Genomic DNA, 19,544 nt, shown 5'->3' with positions numbered 1-19,544 from the left:
AAAGAAGGGGAGGTAAAGCTGCAGGATTGCTTACCGGTTCCTATTCTGCATGCTGCGCCATCTGCCGTCGCTTGTCCTTTGCAATTACGATGCGACATCGCCGGACTCCAGGTACCAACACAATAAACTGACTCACAAAAGCGCGTGATGTCCCTTTCTGAATGGCTTCAATGGCGAGCCATATTGAAAAAGCTGGGGGTCGATTTTTCGTGCGCGGTTACATTTAGAGGGGGGCACGAATACCATCTCTTACACAGGTCATGTAAATAAATTACTAGTGCCTCACGATCTGGCTTTTGGCTTCGTAGATTTAGAGGGTGCCACATTGGTCTTTCGGAGTTCCTCACGATCGTGCATCTTTTTACGAGCATGCAACATTCAAAAATACGCTCATTTCGGGTACGATCGATGCCGATTTGCATAACTGGTAGGCACTTAAATGGCAACACACCGCATGGGATTTTTTTTTTATCTATAAAATGGGTCCCTCGCTCGAGCTCCATACTTCGACAGTTACGATAACAAATCATTTGTATGCGTGTTACCATTCTGTTATTTATTCAGCCGTTCTGGATTGTAGACTTTGTTATGAAGCACAGCACGCTGCAACGTTTCATAAATTAAGTTTAAAATAAGTATTAGAATTAATGGTGAGCCTCCAAACGGTTACGTACCCCCCTAGAGAATACGTTAAAAGTCAAGTGCGTTACACGTCGAGAGAGTTCCTCATGAGTCGCAGTTCACCAAGTTCCATTGTCTATTTTTTGTGGTTAATTAATGACGTTTCCTCTAGCCATTAGTCATTTATTGTTCTTTAAACGTATCGGGGGCCCTCCAAATTCTTCTTTTGGCCTTTTAAAACAATGATTTCTAGAATTAGCCCTGAGTGCAATGGGGTTAACAACGCACTTGATTGGATTAACGGTCGCTAGGTTTTATAACAATCATTTCTTCCCCCCTCTAACCTTAAGAGGCTCGATGTAGCCTCGAGGCTCAACAGGTGGTTGGGACAGTTGCTTAGTGGGACGGGCGGAAATTAAAACAATGTCTGTAATTTAAACGGCAATAATCGTAAAAATGAAATAGTTTCGTGTCGGATGGGTTTGAAGAACTCGACGCCATCTTGATTTCTTATTTTTTTTCGCATGGACCAGCGCAGACAACACCATTTTATTAAATTTTCGGCTATTTTTCTTCTAAAAGAACATTTGTAATGAGTTTTTCGGTTGATAACCTGAAAAAACTATGCTAGAAATAGCAATTTGGCAATGGCAATGAATCTTATTATGCAAATGAAGCCGGAGAAGCCGCAAGACGTAACCGGAATTTTAAGGAACCCAACGATTTGAGGATGCTGCAAATAAGATTTTCTTATTGCAAAATGGAAAACCCTTCTCTACCCGGATTTTCTAAAAGCGGGGTGACGCACGCTGACGTAACGGTTGCAATTCGTCACATAAGCCGAGCCAAACGGATTTTATTTTTCTCTCTCTTGGTTACGTGCGTCTGCATCCTTGTTTCGATGGTTCAAGAGGTCGAGCAGGTGCAACGGCTCCCGATCTACCCCGATACAAAAACAACCGAAGAAAAAAAAAAGAACTTCGCGTCCACCTGCCCTTTTCCTTTCACTGGGTCAGTAAAGTGCAGAGCCAGTGACAATAGAAATCATAGGACGTGGTGGGGCCTCCGGATGAATACTAATAGTCGGGTAAGCAAAATGAATAATTGCTTAGAAGAACGGGGGCCCCGGAGGCACGGTGTCGGTTCACCTTGTCACGTGTCACGTGAGTAATAAACCTGTCGTAAGAAGATAAGCGCCTTCTACTCGTAAAGCACCCGCCCATGTTAAAGAGAAGGGGTTTAAAAGGAGGGAATAGAGGTGAGATACTTTATGTAAGACCTTCTTCTTTTGATGTGTAATGAGTCGTTACAGGGTACCTCTTTCCGAGTTTACGTCTCGGAAATAAATTCGGTTAAAGGAATCCATTCGACTCGAGGCCCTCTCCTTTAAACATCGGCCCTCTTAAATAACCTCTATACCGAAGCCGGTGAGCGGAATAGAAGGCGGAAATATGTGTGACGAGGGCCGGAAGGGCTCAAAAACCTACAGAAAAGTGATCTAATTCGTTCGAGGCCCCTGTCAAGGGCTTTGTGAAAGGTGATTTATCGCACTTTTGTTTTACAAACTACCTGCAGCTGTCAACGGGCGGGACAATAGAGGGCCATCCATCACGACCACTGATATACGGTCCTCAGAAATAATGTCATCCCGCCTGTCACTTTCTAGCCTTCGGGCCCTGCTCCTTTTTTTTATCAACTATTTCTCCACTCTCTTGGGAGTGATCCAGACATTTTAAGGGCTCTTAGATTTTTAGTAGAGTTGGGCGAGCCGTGTTTCTGTACAAGTTTAGATCAGTATTTTAAAGATATGACCCAAGTCCAGTAGATACTTGCAGCTATAAAATGAGTCTACCGTTTCTATGCCCTGATAAGTTACAGCAGTGTTTGATATTTCTAGATAACACAGGAATATAAAAAACATTTCTGTCAGGCCTCGCTAGGAAAGACCACTCGCTTCTGAGTGGATTTTCATTCTACTATAAAAATATTACAAGGCCCTGAAAATATAACATATTTACTAACTGTTGACCCCATATGCGGAGGCATTACGACGAATAAACGTGAATTTTCGGAGGAATACAATTAGCACTCTGAGGAATCCCGTTAAAAAATCCCGATGATCATTTTGACTAATGAAGAGATGGAGAATTTAGGTTTTGAAATTTAAAAAAAGGCCTTCCGATCATCCTTTTAAATGGAAGGATCTTTAGTTTATCAGTCAGGGCCTCTCTCTCTTTCTATAAAGGAAGGAAGCGAGAGGCCCTATCGGTAAGAACTAAATTCAAAATCGAAAAATTCACTTTCACTAAATAAATACTACCCGCAGGCCCTTCTACAAAATGTTTCTAATCTAAAAACAAGTCCTTTTAGTACTCAGCCCTTCTAAGTGCCGACACGACATCATCTCCCTCTTATCTTTTTCTTGTTCGCACTTTGCTTATCTGTAAAAGGTCGAGACCTGATTCTCTTCACCTGAAAGCCCTTAATTGTTATGGAATGACATTTTACTTATTTATGAGGGCTAATGAAGACTTCCTGATGGATTTTATTCGTCAGGGGGCCCGAGAAGGTATATAGGAAGGATGAGGTACGGCATCGGGATCAGGACCTGTTACCAAACATTCTACTATAGACATCCCTGTAGAAACGACCCCTGCAACGGCTCCCTTTTACAGGGGAAAAAAGAGGGCCGGTGGGGAGGGGGAGTCATTTTTGGCGAGTAGCTCGGGGTCATGAATTCTTACAGATTGTTTACCTTCACTCAAACACGGGGCTGAAAGGAAAACAACGAAAAAAAAAAGAAAGAAAAGAAAAAAAAATGCAATCTTCTCCCCGCCTTGGGGGTCCTGCTCTCAATTTTCACTTCTTATTGAGACCTTCGGTGCCCTCTTCGCACGTGGAGCCCTATTCATCTGCCAAAGATCCACGCCCGACATCTGCTGGTGACGTCAGTGAAACGCCTTTAGTAGGGCCACCCCCTATTTTCGAACTAGTCAAGTGTCGATTTACTTAGCTTCTCGTGAGAATTAACACTGATCGAATGCATCTGTTAGATTTCAGAAGGGCCTATTTAGTAGGCCTCCTGAAATTTAACGGAACTTCTCATTTTTAAACGGCATCTCAAGAGGTCCAACGAAAAACGTTTAACGAAATCATAAATTGATTTCGATTTCCGAAAGGGCCTTTAATATGAACAGCTGTCCTGTATCGAGGCCTTATCCGAAGCAGGCCGGATTTGCGCTGAAGCTAAACAAGCTGCAGCTTAGGGCCTCCTCGTGTTATATATGAGTGTACAACCTCAAGGCCGTACATTTCTACGTGTATCATTATTTGGAGGGGAAGGGCCTCTAACATGAATAGCTTACGGCCGCAATCAGCTCAGAGGCCCAACCACTTTTCAAATTTCTCATAAAGTAACAAATGAACAATACCGAAACGAAACACCTAAATTTGAGGCCTCCGCGAATATGAGTCCCTTATAAAAAATAGGGTTGTATCTTACCAATTTCTTTTTTTTTATAAACGAATAATGGAAATTTTAGATATTCATTTTAAAAAAAAGCTCTAAAGCTCTAAACAAAGGCCCCATCCTAAATTTAAAAATTATGCAATTAATTGGGTTATTTTTTTAGGCAAAAAAATACGCTCTTGTTAATTTAAAATCGTTGCAGATCTTATCCTCAGTTTAAATAATTTATCAGAAGAGATGAATAAATAATCAGGCCTCATTTTTATTCATAGTAGGCCTCGTATCTTTAATTCATCAGACCTACCCGACTGCGGTTACGAAGTTAGTTTAATGAAGGCAGAGAAATAAACTACAGCATAATTAAGACCGCATACGTGATCGTGAGATCCCGTAAGGGGCCCCCAGATTAAACTTCCAACAGTTTTTTCAAGGGGCCTTCTGGTTGTACTGTACGAATAGTAAAATCGAGAGATTTATACGATCGACTCCGTAGGCGAAGGGAGTGTCACAAATCGGGGCCCCCACATCACAAAAGCGGAGAAGCTATCAATACAGGGGGCCCCATTTTATTTAATCCGCCAATTTTTGCAAAACGCGTCGTGGAGATAGCCTAGTTGCAATGGCATGTAAATAACGGTTTTTCACTTTTGATTTTCATTCCTGAGGCCTTGACCGGAGTTTGTAGAAATATTTACATTAAAACCGAGCGTGGGCCTCAACGCATTTAATGAATAGCAAGTTGGGTTATCTTCAATTGATCTCGCTTAAGTGCAGCGGCCCGGGGTAAAGAGAAACGACCGTAAGCAAACCGAATCTAGACCCCCCTTCAAATGGGGCCTATTACGCCATTGTTTCAGCCGTCCGTAGATAGCTTCATCACTTTTCTCATCTGACACCTTATAATTAACTTCTGCGGTAAAATAAGGGGGGTGGAGTTGCAGAAGCAAAGCCGCGAAGAAGGTCTAATTTACCGAATTGTAGTAGACGTCTAATTACGGGGCATAAGTGGACCTCACTAGCAGTTGAAGGGCCTCCTCATCCATCTTGATCCCGGTCCGAGTTTGTTTTTACCTTTCCGCTATCGCGGCGACAACCGAAAATGGATGAAGCCCAATCACACCATACGGGATTGGCACGGTAAATAATGTTCTTTTACACGTTCGTACAGATCATTTACGGTGTAAGTAGGAGGCATGAATCAGTCGTGTCAGTGGGCCAAACAAGGCCCCGTCTGCATCTCTATCTCGTCGCTAGTCTAAGTGAATCCGACTGCGAGTGGGTGGCTCTTAAACGCCATATGTTTCTCGAACTTTGACCTTTACCTTTTGACACCGGCTTTAGAGCAAGAAAGAAAGAGGGCATTAACGCTCAGGTAGAAGCACGCAAGTAAGAAAAAAAAACACTTTTTTTTTATAAAAAAAAGGCCGTTCAGCGAGAGCAGACAGGTAGAACAGTTGTAACTTTATATGTTGCAACTTTATACCTGAGAGATCCGAAAGATTGTGTTGTGCCAGTGACATCCTAACTAAAAAAGACATGCTTCACCAACACGGACAGCATTTCCTCTCTCAGCCAGAGATGAAGCAAACCGATATCCTTCACTTCAGATCTTATCTGCTACTTAACTTTCGATTATTTAATAAAATTGAGATAGAATTAAAGTCCCATCCCCACGTTGACAGAAGCATCGGGCTTCTGTCGACGTGCGGGTGGTACTTTGAACTATATTTCTCCATTAATTTACTTATTTAAGGGCTGGTATATCTAATTAATCTTTCGTTTGCCTGCTATCGAGCTACATTTGCGATGGAGACGATAAATTATAAGATATAAAACGTTAAAAACAATATAAACCGTTAAATTTCTAACGGACCAATCAGTGAACATTGTTTAAATATTTAAACTCTCTCGTCTAATTGGTTTATCTGTTAAAATCTCGTGAACGGCGTGAAGACTAAGGGAATTGAAATCGTTTTAAATTTTTAAATAAACCAATCAGAGAAGACAATGTAGAATTTTAAAATAATTCAAAACAATTTAAATCTTTTAAAACAATAAATAATAATAATTGATTTTCTAGAGCGTTTTTACTTTCTACGGGGTGGCCTAAAAATCAGTTAACCGCGATTTCGGCTATGTTCAAGCAACTTTTGCGAAAAGTAATGAAATATTCAAATAAGACTCTTTAGTGGTTAACTGACTTTTGGCCCACCCTGTATTTTATAACGCTCTTAAATGGAGGTTATGTGTTTAGTAATTCTGACAATTTTCCTCGAGTATAAACGTAAAAAAAGCTCTAATTTAAGAATTTCCGAAGGCCTTATCTATTAATTAAATACTACAATTTTTTTTATTTAGAAACTTTTATGGGTCTTAATATGGAATGGATCAAGTAATCACGTTTGTTTATTAATACTACTACTACACCCCTTTATAGCGTTTATAATCTTTGGAACGAGTCATAAACCGCGGGATCATACCGTAAAATCGGTGCGGAACCCCATAAAATTATAAGAAACTCGTGGAGAAAAAACACGCCATTCGTTACGCCTCCAACCCTCTCGCTGGAAAGGCGGAGAGGCCCCCTCGACGAGCAAACAAACTATTAAGGGGCCCTCCGAAGGATGCCCTTTACGTCATTCACCATTTAGTTATCTTCCCACCAAACCAGGAGTACCACAAACAGTTTTATTGGAATGCGGGCTCATTGTCCGCCCCGTAAAAAGGGGAAAAAAACGGGGGAGAATCATCCCTCATCCACCATTAACAATAGCTTCACGTGTCATAACTGTAGGAGCTTGGAAAGGAAACATATTTGTCCAGATGACAAAAGAACCGGACTTATCCCCCGATAAGGTAGGAGGAGGCCTTCTATGCACTACATATTCGAGGAAAGTGGAAGTATAAATTATATACAATAACTCCTACATCTAGAGTTACAGGCAGTAAAATTGAAATGAAGTGCCCTACTGTTTTACTCCCTCTCTTTTTTTGGTCTTTTTGCTACTCTCCACCGCATACAAAACAGGTTCTGCCTTCTCCACATGTTTAATAGTCTTGACATCTGCTTAAAAAGTAAGTCGAGCTTAAATTAAAAACCCATTCTGTAATTTGTGGCATCAGAAAATAAAGTGTGTGACGTCGGAAATTTGATACGTCTTAACTCATTTTTCCTGTATTTTTCTATGCCGCATAGTGTTTCGGAAAATGAAATATGTAAAGAATTTTAGCCCGCTAACGAATACGCCATTTTTTCATTAAAAAAAATAAAATAAAATAAGCCAATAAGATGAGAATAATTTAAATTTTAAACGCCCAATCGGAAGAAACTATAACGACAAATTTTCAAAAATTAACCAATAAGATGAAAGAACTCGAATTTTTAAACTTTATCCGCAAAATGACGCAATTTAAATTTTCAAAAACATCGAATAAAATGAAAGAATTCGAATTTTTTAAATTTATCCGCAAGATGACGCAATTTAAATTTTCAAAAAACATCCAATAAAATGAAAGAATTCGAATTTTTTAAATTTATCCGCAAGATGACGCAATTTAAATTTTCAAAAACATCCAATAAAATAAAAGAATTCGAATTTTTAAACTTTAATATCATAAAGTACTCAGCAAATCACTATACATATACATATACTTATAAGTATATGTATATGTATTTTAAACTTTATCCGCAAAATGACGCAATTTAAATTTTCAAAAACATCCAATAAAATGAAATTATTTGAAATTTCAAATATAAACAGAATATCAGAAGAGATAACAAAATTTTTTTAAAAAATCCAATAAAAAGAGGTTTTAAATAATCCGACAGAAATTAAAGAAAAAAAAATTGAACCAATTAAACGGTACAAAATGAAAATTTTAAAATACTGTAAATCAATTATTTAAATTGTAAATTTTAAAAGGTCATTTCGATTATCTAAACGAGCCAATAAGAGCGATTAAGTTTTTTAATGGACCAATAATTTAAAAAAATATTTAAACTGATGTCATAATTAAACTCGGTTGATATATATTAATGACCAATAAACGTGTTTATTGATCGTTTGAAAGATTTGAAGTGATTGTCGCTTATTGGCTAATTTGAAAATTTCGTTTTGTGTTTGTTTTTTATGGTAAAAAAACATGGCAGGAACGCAAAGGAGGTGGCAAATTCTCGACCCCGGAGAGTAAAATTCGAATTATGTTCGTTATGCCTCGAATTGTACAAGCAAATTTTTCTTCATCACGCTGACAATAGTGGTTAGTGAGTAAAGGCTCGGACCACCCGCACCGCTACTCGCTTCGAGCGAAACAGCTGCTTGTGACCTCAACTGCACTTACCCATCGTAACTCTTAGCGAATTTTCTCCTGCACCTTCACGATGTAAGATACTTTTATACATATGTATGCCTACTAGGGGTATACCTTTCGTCTTCTTGGGTGATCCCGTATACTAGCTAGTTGCAACATCCAGGCCCTCCTTCAACACAGAGAGCCGTCTATGCCTTTGGTATCCCTAGGGCACTTTTGCAATTTTTTTTTGTGGAAGATATAAAGCTGAGGTTAGATGCGAAGGAAATGAGCTCATTTGTCAATGTATGAGAGAAGATCGGGTCATTAATGACTCAATTAAGCCCTGACAAAGCCAGGGCTCGGGGCTAGTGTTTGGTTTGTTAGCTACACCCACCTTTTTATGCCCTTCTATTGATTACGATAAGGTGGGTGGAGTCCCGTTCAGACTTTATTGTTTGTAACCTCCCCCCTATATAATGAATTTTTGAAGAAACGCAGCGAGCTATCACACAAGGAATTCGCGCTCTTTCAGGCGTCAAAATCCAATGGGGTTCCGTCTTATTTTTAGGTTTTTGAAGCGACTTTTATTGGATTTGTTTATTGGTTGAGGGAAAAAAGGCAACTTCCTCGAACAATGTTGCTGCGCTGCTACACTTGGGCGTTACCGATAACAGATGGTAGCTAGAAGGAAATAACAGAGAATGTTCTAAGAAACAATTCTAGTTTTCCCACAAAAACAATGGTTTGTTGCCTCAAAAAAGTAAGAGAGACGTCACATACCTGTCACAAACACGTAACAGAGCGTTTAAACTCAATTTTACTATTGGACAAAAGAAGATTATTGCTTCATGTCCCGGCGTGGGTGCCCCATTCCTTCTTCCATTCAATTCGTGTTCATAGTTATCACTTGTCACCTGATCGAAAAGGAGTGCAAATGATCACGAGGCCCAGAATGTAATTTTGTAGCTCGAGTCCAAGCGGTGGGATGCCAATACATGGGGTGGAGTGGTTCTTGGCACCTCGGAAGGAGGAGAAAATGGCAAGAGAGGGACTTATATGGTAAAGAACTCCGAACGGGGGGGAATTCGCTTGGGCCCGCGTGGTGTGGGTTCTAGTCGGAGAAGAAACGCAGAAGCCGTTACATTAATGAGGCAGAAGATAAATTGCAGGAGAAGTAGTACAGTTCGCTGGAATGCATGATCGAGAGCCCACGGCGTGGCTTAGGGTGGCGCATCGCCACCTGCTGTACTTCTCCGGTATCTCTCCGATGCTACTACAATAACAATTGATCTGTTGCGTCACGGTCAACTTTGATTGTCGAATGAGTTGCAGACGGGTGTAATCCCTTTCCGAATGAAAGCGAAGCTACGGACGAAGTAAAACACCTTCAGCTGGTTTATCCTCCCCGATCAGTGACCCTGCAGGGAGTAGAAGTGCCGCACCGTCACCTAAAAATGGCAGCGAGGTGTTTTAACTCCCCCAGGTCGCATTAATTGAAAAATCGTATTATAGCGGACAATAAAACTTACCCAGGATAATAAAGGCCCCTGTAAATTTTGTTTAGTGTCTCCGAAGATGAGGGGCACCTATAGAACAGTCACGTGCGCCTTCCATGTAAGAAATTTGAGAAATATAGTGACAGCATGGCTATAAAATACCATAATGTGAGAAAATATGTCCTGTAGGACTTATATTCGTGGGATCCGTTAGAAGGGTTCTAACAGATTATTATAATTTTATCGAATTATACAAGGTCTGTGGGTGACAAAGCCTTCAGCTGCGCTCAACTTTATTTTTAAAACTCCTGCCAAAGTAGGAAGTTGATATCTATTCTAATTGTTTAGTTTTTTTTTGAAAAAAACGTTAAGCAGAGATCGTTTATTCCGATTTCAAATATTTAAAATTATCCAATAGGAGGCAATTTTAACGCCGGTGTCTCAAAATGTAACTTTCGAGTAGTTTTGAGAAAATCACGTGACTTGAAACAAGTACGAAGCACTCATTAGATTAATCAAGTGACCAATCGATTGGTTGGGACGTCACGTGAATAATGGATTAGTCACGATTTGACATTTTAATAATGGGTTGATCGTTTAATCCGCCTGCCAGAAATCAATGTAAATCATGTGACTAACCGGTTAACCATAAATTGTCTGATATGTGATCGTCGTGGGTCACAAATTATTAATTTTATAAGCGCACAATCATGTCTTTGTTAATGCTTAACAAAACCGGATAATTATAAAGTATTTTTATTTCGAAACATAAAAATGATCCTCAATTAATCATTACAAACAGCTCATTGAGGGATTATTTGATGTATATAATCATTATTTATTAATTTAAAGTTTTAAATTAAAAAATAACCGACTTAAAAGTTGTTTAAAATAAGAAACCATCTCTATTCGTTGATTTAAAAATTCAAATTTTAAAAGCTCGCTTTTATTGGATGATTTAAATATTTAAAATTGAATAAAACGGTCTTTTTGTGACGTTATTTAAATTTAAAAATTATCGCTTCTTATTGGATAAAATAGAAAACTAATGAAATTTAAAAGTTGATAAATAAACCTCATTGGATAATTTAAATATTAAAATTGTAGGAAAGACGGTTCTTATATAACGTAATTTAAAGTCGTTTCTCATTCGCTAAACTAAACAATTAGAAAATAACAATAATCGATTGAGAGTATTAGAAGAAAAAACAAGCTTATTTTTGATTGGTTATTAATCTTTTTACACGCGGAACGTTAACCTAGATGTCGAATGAACTGTAAAATGTTTTCAACGTCTCCTCATCAATTCTTTTATAATTTAAACAGCAGAATTTACACTTTTCAACTGTAAAAAGTTTAAATACTATAATCAAACCTTATCCATCTACTTTTGAAGGCATTTATAAAGAGATTCGTCTATTTTTAGGTCGCAGGCCCGCCGACCCCGAATGACCTCCGACCTCAACATCACTGCCAGGTATCCGTGACGATTTCATTCTTATTCGTGGACGAGAACCAGTAACAGATGTTGTCGAACAAAGAAAACATTATTGTTAACAGTCGACCACCCTCTATTATGAAAAAAGCCAAGGCTTTTTGTAACAGAAGGGCAAATAATTGTCATTTCGGTTCAGTCGTGACTGCATAGGTGGTGATGTTCCTCTCACTAAATCCTGTTAAGAAATTGTGCGGACAAGTAAATCCCTCGAACGGTCACGTGAGCCGAATTCCAAAAAAAAAAAAAAAAAATGCCGGGCTGTCAGCGAAAACTTCTCTAATTGGAGCAATCCTTACTACAGATAACAGGTCGAAAGGTCACTTGAAATCAAGAAAATGCTATCTTCAAATAAGCTCACTATCAAATTTATTACGAAGGATTCCTTTTAAATCGTATCGGCTTGTTAATTTTATTTATTTTCGTTTTAAATATTACAAAATCCAATCGAATGGCAATCCGTTAATCGAACATTTAAATTATCCAATCGGACAATCGAAATGAATTACGTAGTTCGAATTTAAAATTTTGAAAAAACTACATTAACCAATAACGGTTGTATACGTTTTAATTACGTAACAATAACGCTAATTATTTGAATTTTTCAAAAGTTATAAAAATTACGAAAATAAATATTGATAATAAACACTTTATTACTTAACAAATTCAATAATTAAATGAGTAATTAATTATTCTAGTATTCAAATTCACTAAAAGTACTGGTATTTAAATATTTAAATCAACCAATACGAACCGATTGAGACTATTTGAATATTTAAATCAGCAAATAAGCGTCAATAATCGTTATTTGAATATTTAAATCGACCAATCAAATTATCTAAATACTTAATCATTAAAATAGCGACTTTATTATAAGATTTAAAGAAAAATAATTAAAAAACAGAAACAAATATGTACACAGATAAAACCGGTATGTTAATTTATGAATAACGACAACATAAATCTTTGTTATACCTATTTTATAGCCTTTTATTATGAGGTGAACCTGAATTTCGATATCGTAGAAAAATAAAATCTAATTACTGTATTCCTATAAAGATATTAAGGGAAAAAAAACAAGGGGGTTGAGAAGTTGTTTCGTGTTGCTTCTGCATTGTGACAAGCCCTGAATTGATTGTTCCGTATTGACTTACTAATGAGAAACGGCACACACCTTAATAGTTGTAAGACCACCAACATACCAAAGCTTTTGTTCTGATTGGGTGTAGGGTAATTGTTACCTGAATTTAGAAAATACGATACAGGAGTGGGGATACAAGTTTATGTTAATCTCTCCCAAATTATTAATTAACGCTAGCATTTTCTATATCATCTTAATTTATTAAGTAATATTGTTTATTAATGACGTCCCGGTTAAGTAATATTCGCCTCTCACTGACAAGTGTGTTTACATAATACGCTATAATTTACTTCGATTGGTTTATTTTAAGATAAAATATAACCTTAAAGGCTATAATTAACTCTTGCTGCATAATTCAATCATTTTATATTCGTTGATTGACTTTAATTGGTCGATTTGAACGTTTAAATTATTTAATCGGCCCTAATTGACGAATTTCCTTCATTCTACGCTCTTATTGGCCAGTTTCGAATTTCAAATTATAAATGGTAATGAGAATATTAAAATAAAAAAAAAAGTTTCAGAATGATATAAAGTTTGATATAATTATAATAAAATAAACCAATGAGTGATTTTTAATTTGAATTTTTAAAGTTCAAATATTCAAATCGACCAATCAGTTATGTCCTTTTACGGCATTATCCGTACCTACTTGTGTTCTGGTGTTTTATATTTTATCTTAAATATTAAATAAAATTTTAAAACTTTTCCTATAAAAGACACTGTTCCTGTGTCTTATAAATACTTTAAACTGGGTTTATCTTAAGGGCCTTTCAGTACATCCTTATAATTTCCCAATTACAGTATGTGTTTGGTGTGTGGGTGTAATGATGTACAATAAGGATATCCGGTACTTAAAGTATTGAAACAATTTCCAGACACCTGCAGCATCCCTTTATGTGTACGGTGAGACCGTCATCGTCTGCAACTGGAATAAAATTTTTAATTAAGTGCCCCATTTGAACGCTATCATTCCAGTTTCGGGCATTAACACAGGGCCAAATCATTTACTGAGTATTCAATAATTTGGTAAGGAGTTGACTTTCATGATCTTTTCTACCAAATAATGGAGAATTCATGTTTATTCGTAAAAATATTAACGGAATATAAGGCTAGTAAGCATAATCATAATATAAAAATGCCCCTTAAATAAAGGGTTGCAGCTTTTCTAACAGAATATATTACACATATTTGAAATTAAGTGATGCTGCTTGGTGCATATTATGCATCAATACGCAACCAATCGTGCAGGAAATGCCGGAATTTTTCTCTAGTTTTGATCCTTATATTCCGTTACGTGTGATGAAAATACTACTATAACCCGATAATAATTTTATTACTATATTTTTAACCCTCAATGGCTTAACTTTTGTAAAGTTATAACCGTTCAAATAACTTTTTAAGCACTATGTAGCGTGATTGGCTAATTTCAAATATCGAAATAACGAATTTTCTCATATCGCCCGCTCTTATTGGTTAATTTAAATACTGAAATAAATTAACATATCTTAATTCCGCTTGTTAATATCGAATGTTGATGCAAAATAAAATTCCTTAGGCGTGTTGGAGGGAGTTTTTCAAAATATGAGGGCCCTAAAACGGCAAACAAACTAGGACCACCCCAGAGACTAATTTTTGTCTACTCGTAATTAGGGGGCAATTTCTATTTACATAAAAATAGAAAGCTTCTAACATTCTCGAAACCAACAATCGAACTGACCTAGCCCTGAGGCTGTTTATCGATAGACCCGAAGGCTCATATGAAGGTTATGACCCTGGTAAGGCAATTAAAGCAAAACACCGGGCTCAAGAGGGCTACAACAGGTTATTGTTCTCTTCTTGAACCCGTTTTTATTGATTTCTGTCTGGACAGCTTTTTAGGGCCTCTTAATGCGCAAATTAGAGGGCAAAACAAGTGCGTCTTCTTATAAAACGAGGAAATTCTTAAGAAGGGTTAAATTCTATGACTCTAGTGTTAGTTGGAAACAGCTGAGGGCTAAATAGACCTTGTAGAAAGAAAAGGGATTTAGGAGGGACGAAACAGTTATAAAAGCCCTTACAATTTGTGAAATGAACCGTACCGATTTACAAAGTTCTCTCTATCCATTTCAGCTTGTCGTTGAGGAAATTTGAAATATTTTAAATTTAAATAAGCCAATCAGAGAAAGAGACAAATTTAAATTAGCAAATGAGATTAAAATTTATTGTTTGACGGAGGTGAAATGTACATTTTGACAGCCAATTAGACTGGTTAAAAACATTTAAAATTATCCAATAAAAGGAAAAATGTAAACAGTGCACTAGTTAAAGGGATTGTCTTCTACTGTTATAAGAAAATTTCCCCTTGTTTTCGACTGATAAGTCAGTTGATTATTAATTAATGAGTCATAAAGGTGCGGAAACGCGCGAGACGTCAACAGGAATGGCCCGAGGAGCCTTGTTTTTCTCATCTGCAATTATCCGATCACTTCTCTACTTCAGATCGTTCAACTTTGCAACACTGGCGTAAATTCGCTAGGGGGGTTTTTTAGGCCCAAATAACATAAGGGTAACATCTAAGGGCCTTCTCCAAGATGTTTTTTTTTTTGTTTGAGCAACGCGTTAGTGCACGTTTTGTAAGCTTTATAAATAGGCAGTCCAGGGGAATTAATATAAATAAAGATTAATTATACACGAGTATCGGATAGGAAAACACTTCAGAGGGAGTTTGGCACGTGGGTGTCAAAAAAAAAGTGGGACCCGTAAGAAGCTTGAAAGGTTTCTAACAATTCTGTAATTGTTTCTAATGAAGGAGAAGTGTGGTGAACTGCACAAGTGAAAATCAAACAAGCAAGGCATTGTGGGAGGGGACCTCAAGTGAACCGGATGACGCGAAAAAGTAAACAAAAACAAATGGCTGGAGGACCGAACACGATTTTTGCTAATTTCTTCCATCTTTTTTTTTTTTAACGTCTCGACGTCGTCAATCTTGCGTAAACGATCAGAAAGGATAGCAAAGCACATACACGTCCCAGATCCACCCAAAAATTAATGCCACAGCACTTTTCCGGCTCGTGACTAGGCGTCACTTTACTGTTTCGCGATGGGGCACCACCGCTGCGACACAGCTGAACGGAAAGGGCTAATCGCCACTACTCTATACTTCCTCTTGTAGAAGGGTGCCCCTGTTTGTTTTAACTTCCCCATGCGAAATAACGAGGTAAAAAAACAAAACACCTGGGGAAGTAACCAAAACTGTAATCTGAAATACCCCAGCTGCAAACTTGGCACACAAACCCCTAATAAAATCTCCAATAACACAAGAAGTGATTGGCAAAAGGGCAAATTCCATTCCCGAACAACCGAGCTTGAGTTTTTTTTCTTCTTCTCTTTAATCCCCCCCCCGTCTTGCTCTTTGCTATGCCTCTCTAGAGCAGTCACGCTGTCTGCACGACCAGTTCGTCCCACAACTGGCACTTTTCCAGAACATGTGCACCACCTGTACTCGACGTGCACCTGCCCCGAAATTTACCGGCGATTTCGCTCCCAGTTATACAAAATGAACTCACCCATCCTGCCCATTTTTGGTAAAGAGATTAAATACCGAATTGCATATTCCTTACTACAAAAAAAAAGGGGTAGAGCATTTCTCCTTCCTTTGTTACATATAAAAGAAGTATGCGAAGATAAAAATAATTCGTGAGAATTTATGAGGAAATTTATTATTATTTTTTCCCCTCCAGCATTCTATCGATGACAGGACTGATAAACTGTTTATTCCCCCATTTTTTTTAAAATAAAAGGTCTCATTTTTTTACCGTACACTTTTCAACAGAGACGATTTAAACCTGTTGTGTCTCTGCGCTGAAACGTATAAGAGGCCCTTCACCTTCGTCAAATAATAATGGGTAATACGCAAACTGTCTTTGAGGGCCCTCATAACGTAAGGGCCTCCGGCTCTGCTCTTCAAACAATCTCTTTCTCAGGCCGACGAATATTTAATGTATAAACAACTGAAACCAAAATATTAGTCATTCTTCCCTCGGGGGATTTCTCCTGATTTTACCCTACAAAACGATCCGTTAATGAATCTCTCGAAGGCCACTGGCGGCACGTTACTAAAGGCTTAAGGGTATAAAGAAAAAGTAAAAGTATATCAGTATAGCGTTAAAACTTCTTGTATTTCTAAGGGGCCATCATAAAATTTCCTGCTGCAGCACGCGTTGTGTAACAGAAACCCGTTTAAAGTACCATAAAGACCCAATTCATTTATACTACTCGTACACGTAAAGTGTCTTTTACTTGTTGCGGGGCCTTCGGATGATCCATTGACTTACCACGGGCAACAGATTTAGTCGTCAAACGGGGCCTTCATGTTAGTTACATTATAAAGAGAATCACGAAGGGGATCTTTCATGCCAACCCCCCCAGTAAATAAGGGGCAATCGGGGAACGTGTAGGAATTCGCACGTATGTGGAAGAAGAGCGGCAGATGTCATTTCATGTGACATTCTGGCTTCTGCACTTTCCCACGACAAGACAATGTGGGAACTACAACATATGGTCAGAAGAAGGGCCCGAGGGCATCTTGGCGACTCTTCCAACCGGCCTTGGAATACCTTTAATAACTTTTACAAAACTTCGCTTTAGGTATGTTCGTAAATATGAAGGAATTGTAAAGGTGAAGCGGGTGTTTCCGGAAGGGATATTTTTTTGAAGAAATGAAGGAATTAATTGAGAGGGTAAACAACATATGGCGAGCAGAGAAAGTCGCCTCTTCCTCTTCTAAATCAATTATTACTTAACCTAAAAAGATAAGAGTATATATAGATCAAGGTTGGAGGAAGCGACAGCACCTGCGAAGGCAATGAAGTTTTTCTTAGCCTATTGCATTCCTGAGAGACCTGAATCATGGTTTAACTTGAAAACCGAGAGCTGGAAAGAATCTCAACGTGTCGAAGAATGTGCAATAAGTATAAATGTAAGTAATCAAGGTATTAGAAGGCTTTAAAGTACACTACAAAGAAAGCCTATTTACTATGCCTCTATTACCCATACTGGCAGCCTGAAATTGCATCTTCAGACTCTTTCAGGATCCCACGAGATGATGTTTCAGGCCTTCAAATTCTGTTGTTTCGATTAGCTCTAAATAATTAACGCAGACTTCAATATTTGGGCCTCACGTTTTTAAAATTTCGGGCCCAAATTTTCAGATTATAGAAGTTAAGGCCTTAGTTAAGACAAATGGAAGGCCCTTGAAGAGATCCAGCATATAATTAAGGCTCAAGTACGCTACGTAAAGATTATTCAAGGATCTTGTCTTCTTATAAGTTAGGCCTTTCTTACCGATTACGAAGTCGAAGGCTTAATTTTAAATTATTATATATTACGGGTCTTAGGCCCGACATGCTTCACTCATCCTCTTTTCATGTTACTTCTTCGAGGAACTAAACAAACAGCTTCTCTTCAAAGTTGACAGTTTGAAGGACGAAGAGAGCCCTTCTCGAGAGGGCTTCTACCTTTGTTTTCAGAGGGTATTGATTTTTCGTGACGTCACCGGGTCAAAGTTCTACTTTTGAAGACATTTTGAAGGGCCGAAGTGAGTCACGTAGCTTTTTAATTGGCGTTTATCAATTCCTATGACGGACGTGTAGAGGCGTTGTCTCTTGCCCTCTTATCTCCAGGGAAAGTGGCAGATGCCCTTTTTTTTTATCTTTCCTTAAATATCTCGGATTAAACCTGACATATTTTTAATTAAGGGGCTCAATCGCGTCTAAATTAATTAAGGGGCACCAGAATTATGGGCCTTTCGCCCAAGTAATTTTACGCAAGGGCAGATTTACGAAACCGAAACAATTTCTACGATAAGAGGAGTAGAAGTTGTTAAAAGGCCCAATTATTTGTCTCTAGAATGGAATTTAATACATTCCAAGATGTAAAAATAATCTAATAACGGTGGGGCCCTTTAAGGGTTAGACTTCGTAACAATAATCATCTAAATTTTCGGACTACCTCCCCCATTTAGTGCACGTTTCTTAACGTTTTCTTTAGAAATGAATTTTTACCCCCTTGTGTTCCAACACCCCTATATCGCCCCCTGCCTTCTAGGGCCCCTTAGAACCTTCTAACGCCCTTAAGGGAGCAGTAGCGCCCACTTTGGATCCAGGCTCAAGGTAAATTCTCAAAATGGAGGAAAAAAAAAACACACACAGAAAATTATCATAAAAGGCCCTGTTTATTAATTGACAAAGGTGTTTAGTTCTAGAATAATTTAACCAGGTGTAGCTCCCGAGGGCTTCGTCATTAGTGTAAATACATCAATGATATTCACACGGAGATCAACTTGCCCTTGACGACCAGATGACAGCCCTCGGGTGACAATTTTTTAAACTCGTAAACTAAGTGATTACTGTGTTATTTTTTTTTAAATCCCGAAAATACCACAAAGTAGGTTTTTGTTACTTGAAAAATGTTCGACCCTCCCTTTTTGTCTTGGTGTTTTTTCCTCGTACTCGATTGAATATTTCTTACAGGTGCTGCCGTGTTAATAAAAGGGCTTTTAAGAATGTATCTGATTTTTTAAGTCGTTGTCCTACGGTCTTCGCTTCTACAGGTGTGTCTCTACCCTTCGCACACCTGCCAGGTGCGATAGTGTACAGGTAGATAGGGCTTTGATATGAGGGTCACGTCCGTGTCGTCTCGGCTTGTGTTTGGTCAGGGTCCTTGGCAGTACGAGCGGATTCCAGCCGAATTCGGGGACTCGACCTCACTCGGGTCGGGCCCTTTACATATATTAATAAAGAAAAAAAAAACAAAACTATTGTAGTCTTCCTCTTAAGAAGATTCTAACGTCGGCGGGGGGCCCTTTAAAGCTCCGAAAGGCCCCGGCTGGCGTAACGCCTGGTATCATTTGCATATAAAATGCATTATCGTGTTCGGTATAAATGGCTTGACGGAAAAAGATCATGGCGATTGTTCACATCAGCGATTTTTTCCTTATCATTATTTGTTAGGAAGGACAGGAAATGGCGATTATCGAGATGCTATCTC

The sequence above is a fragment of the Centruroides sculpturatus genome, unplaced genomic scaffold (assembly GCF_000671375.1).
Source record: "Centruroides sculpturatus isolate CEXI.00-Female unplaced genomic scaffold, Cexi_2.0 scaffold673, whole genome shotgun sequence".
Classification (NCBI taxonomy): Eukaryota; Metazoa; Arthropoda; class Arachnida; order Scorpiones; family Buthidae; genus Centruroides; species Centruroides sculpturatus.
The sequence above is the reverse complement of the archived record's forward strand: the minus strand, read 5'-3'. Positions refer to the sequence as shown.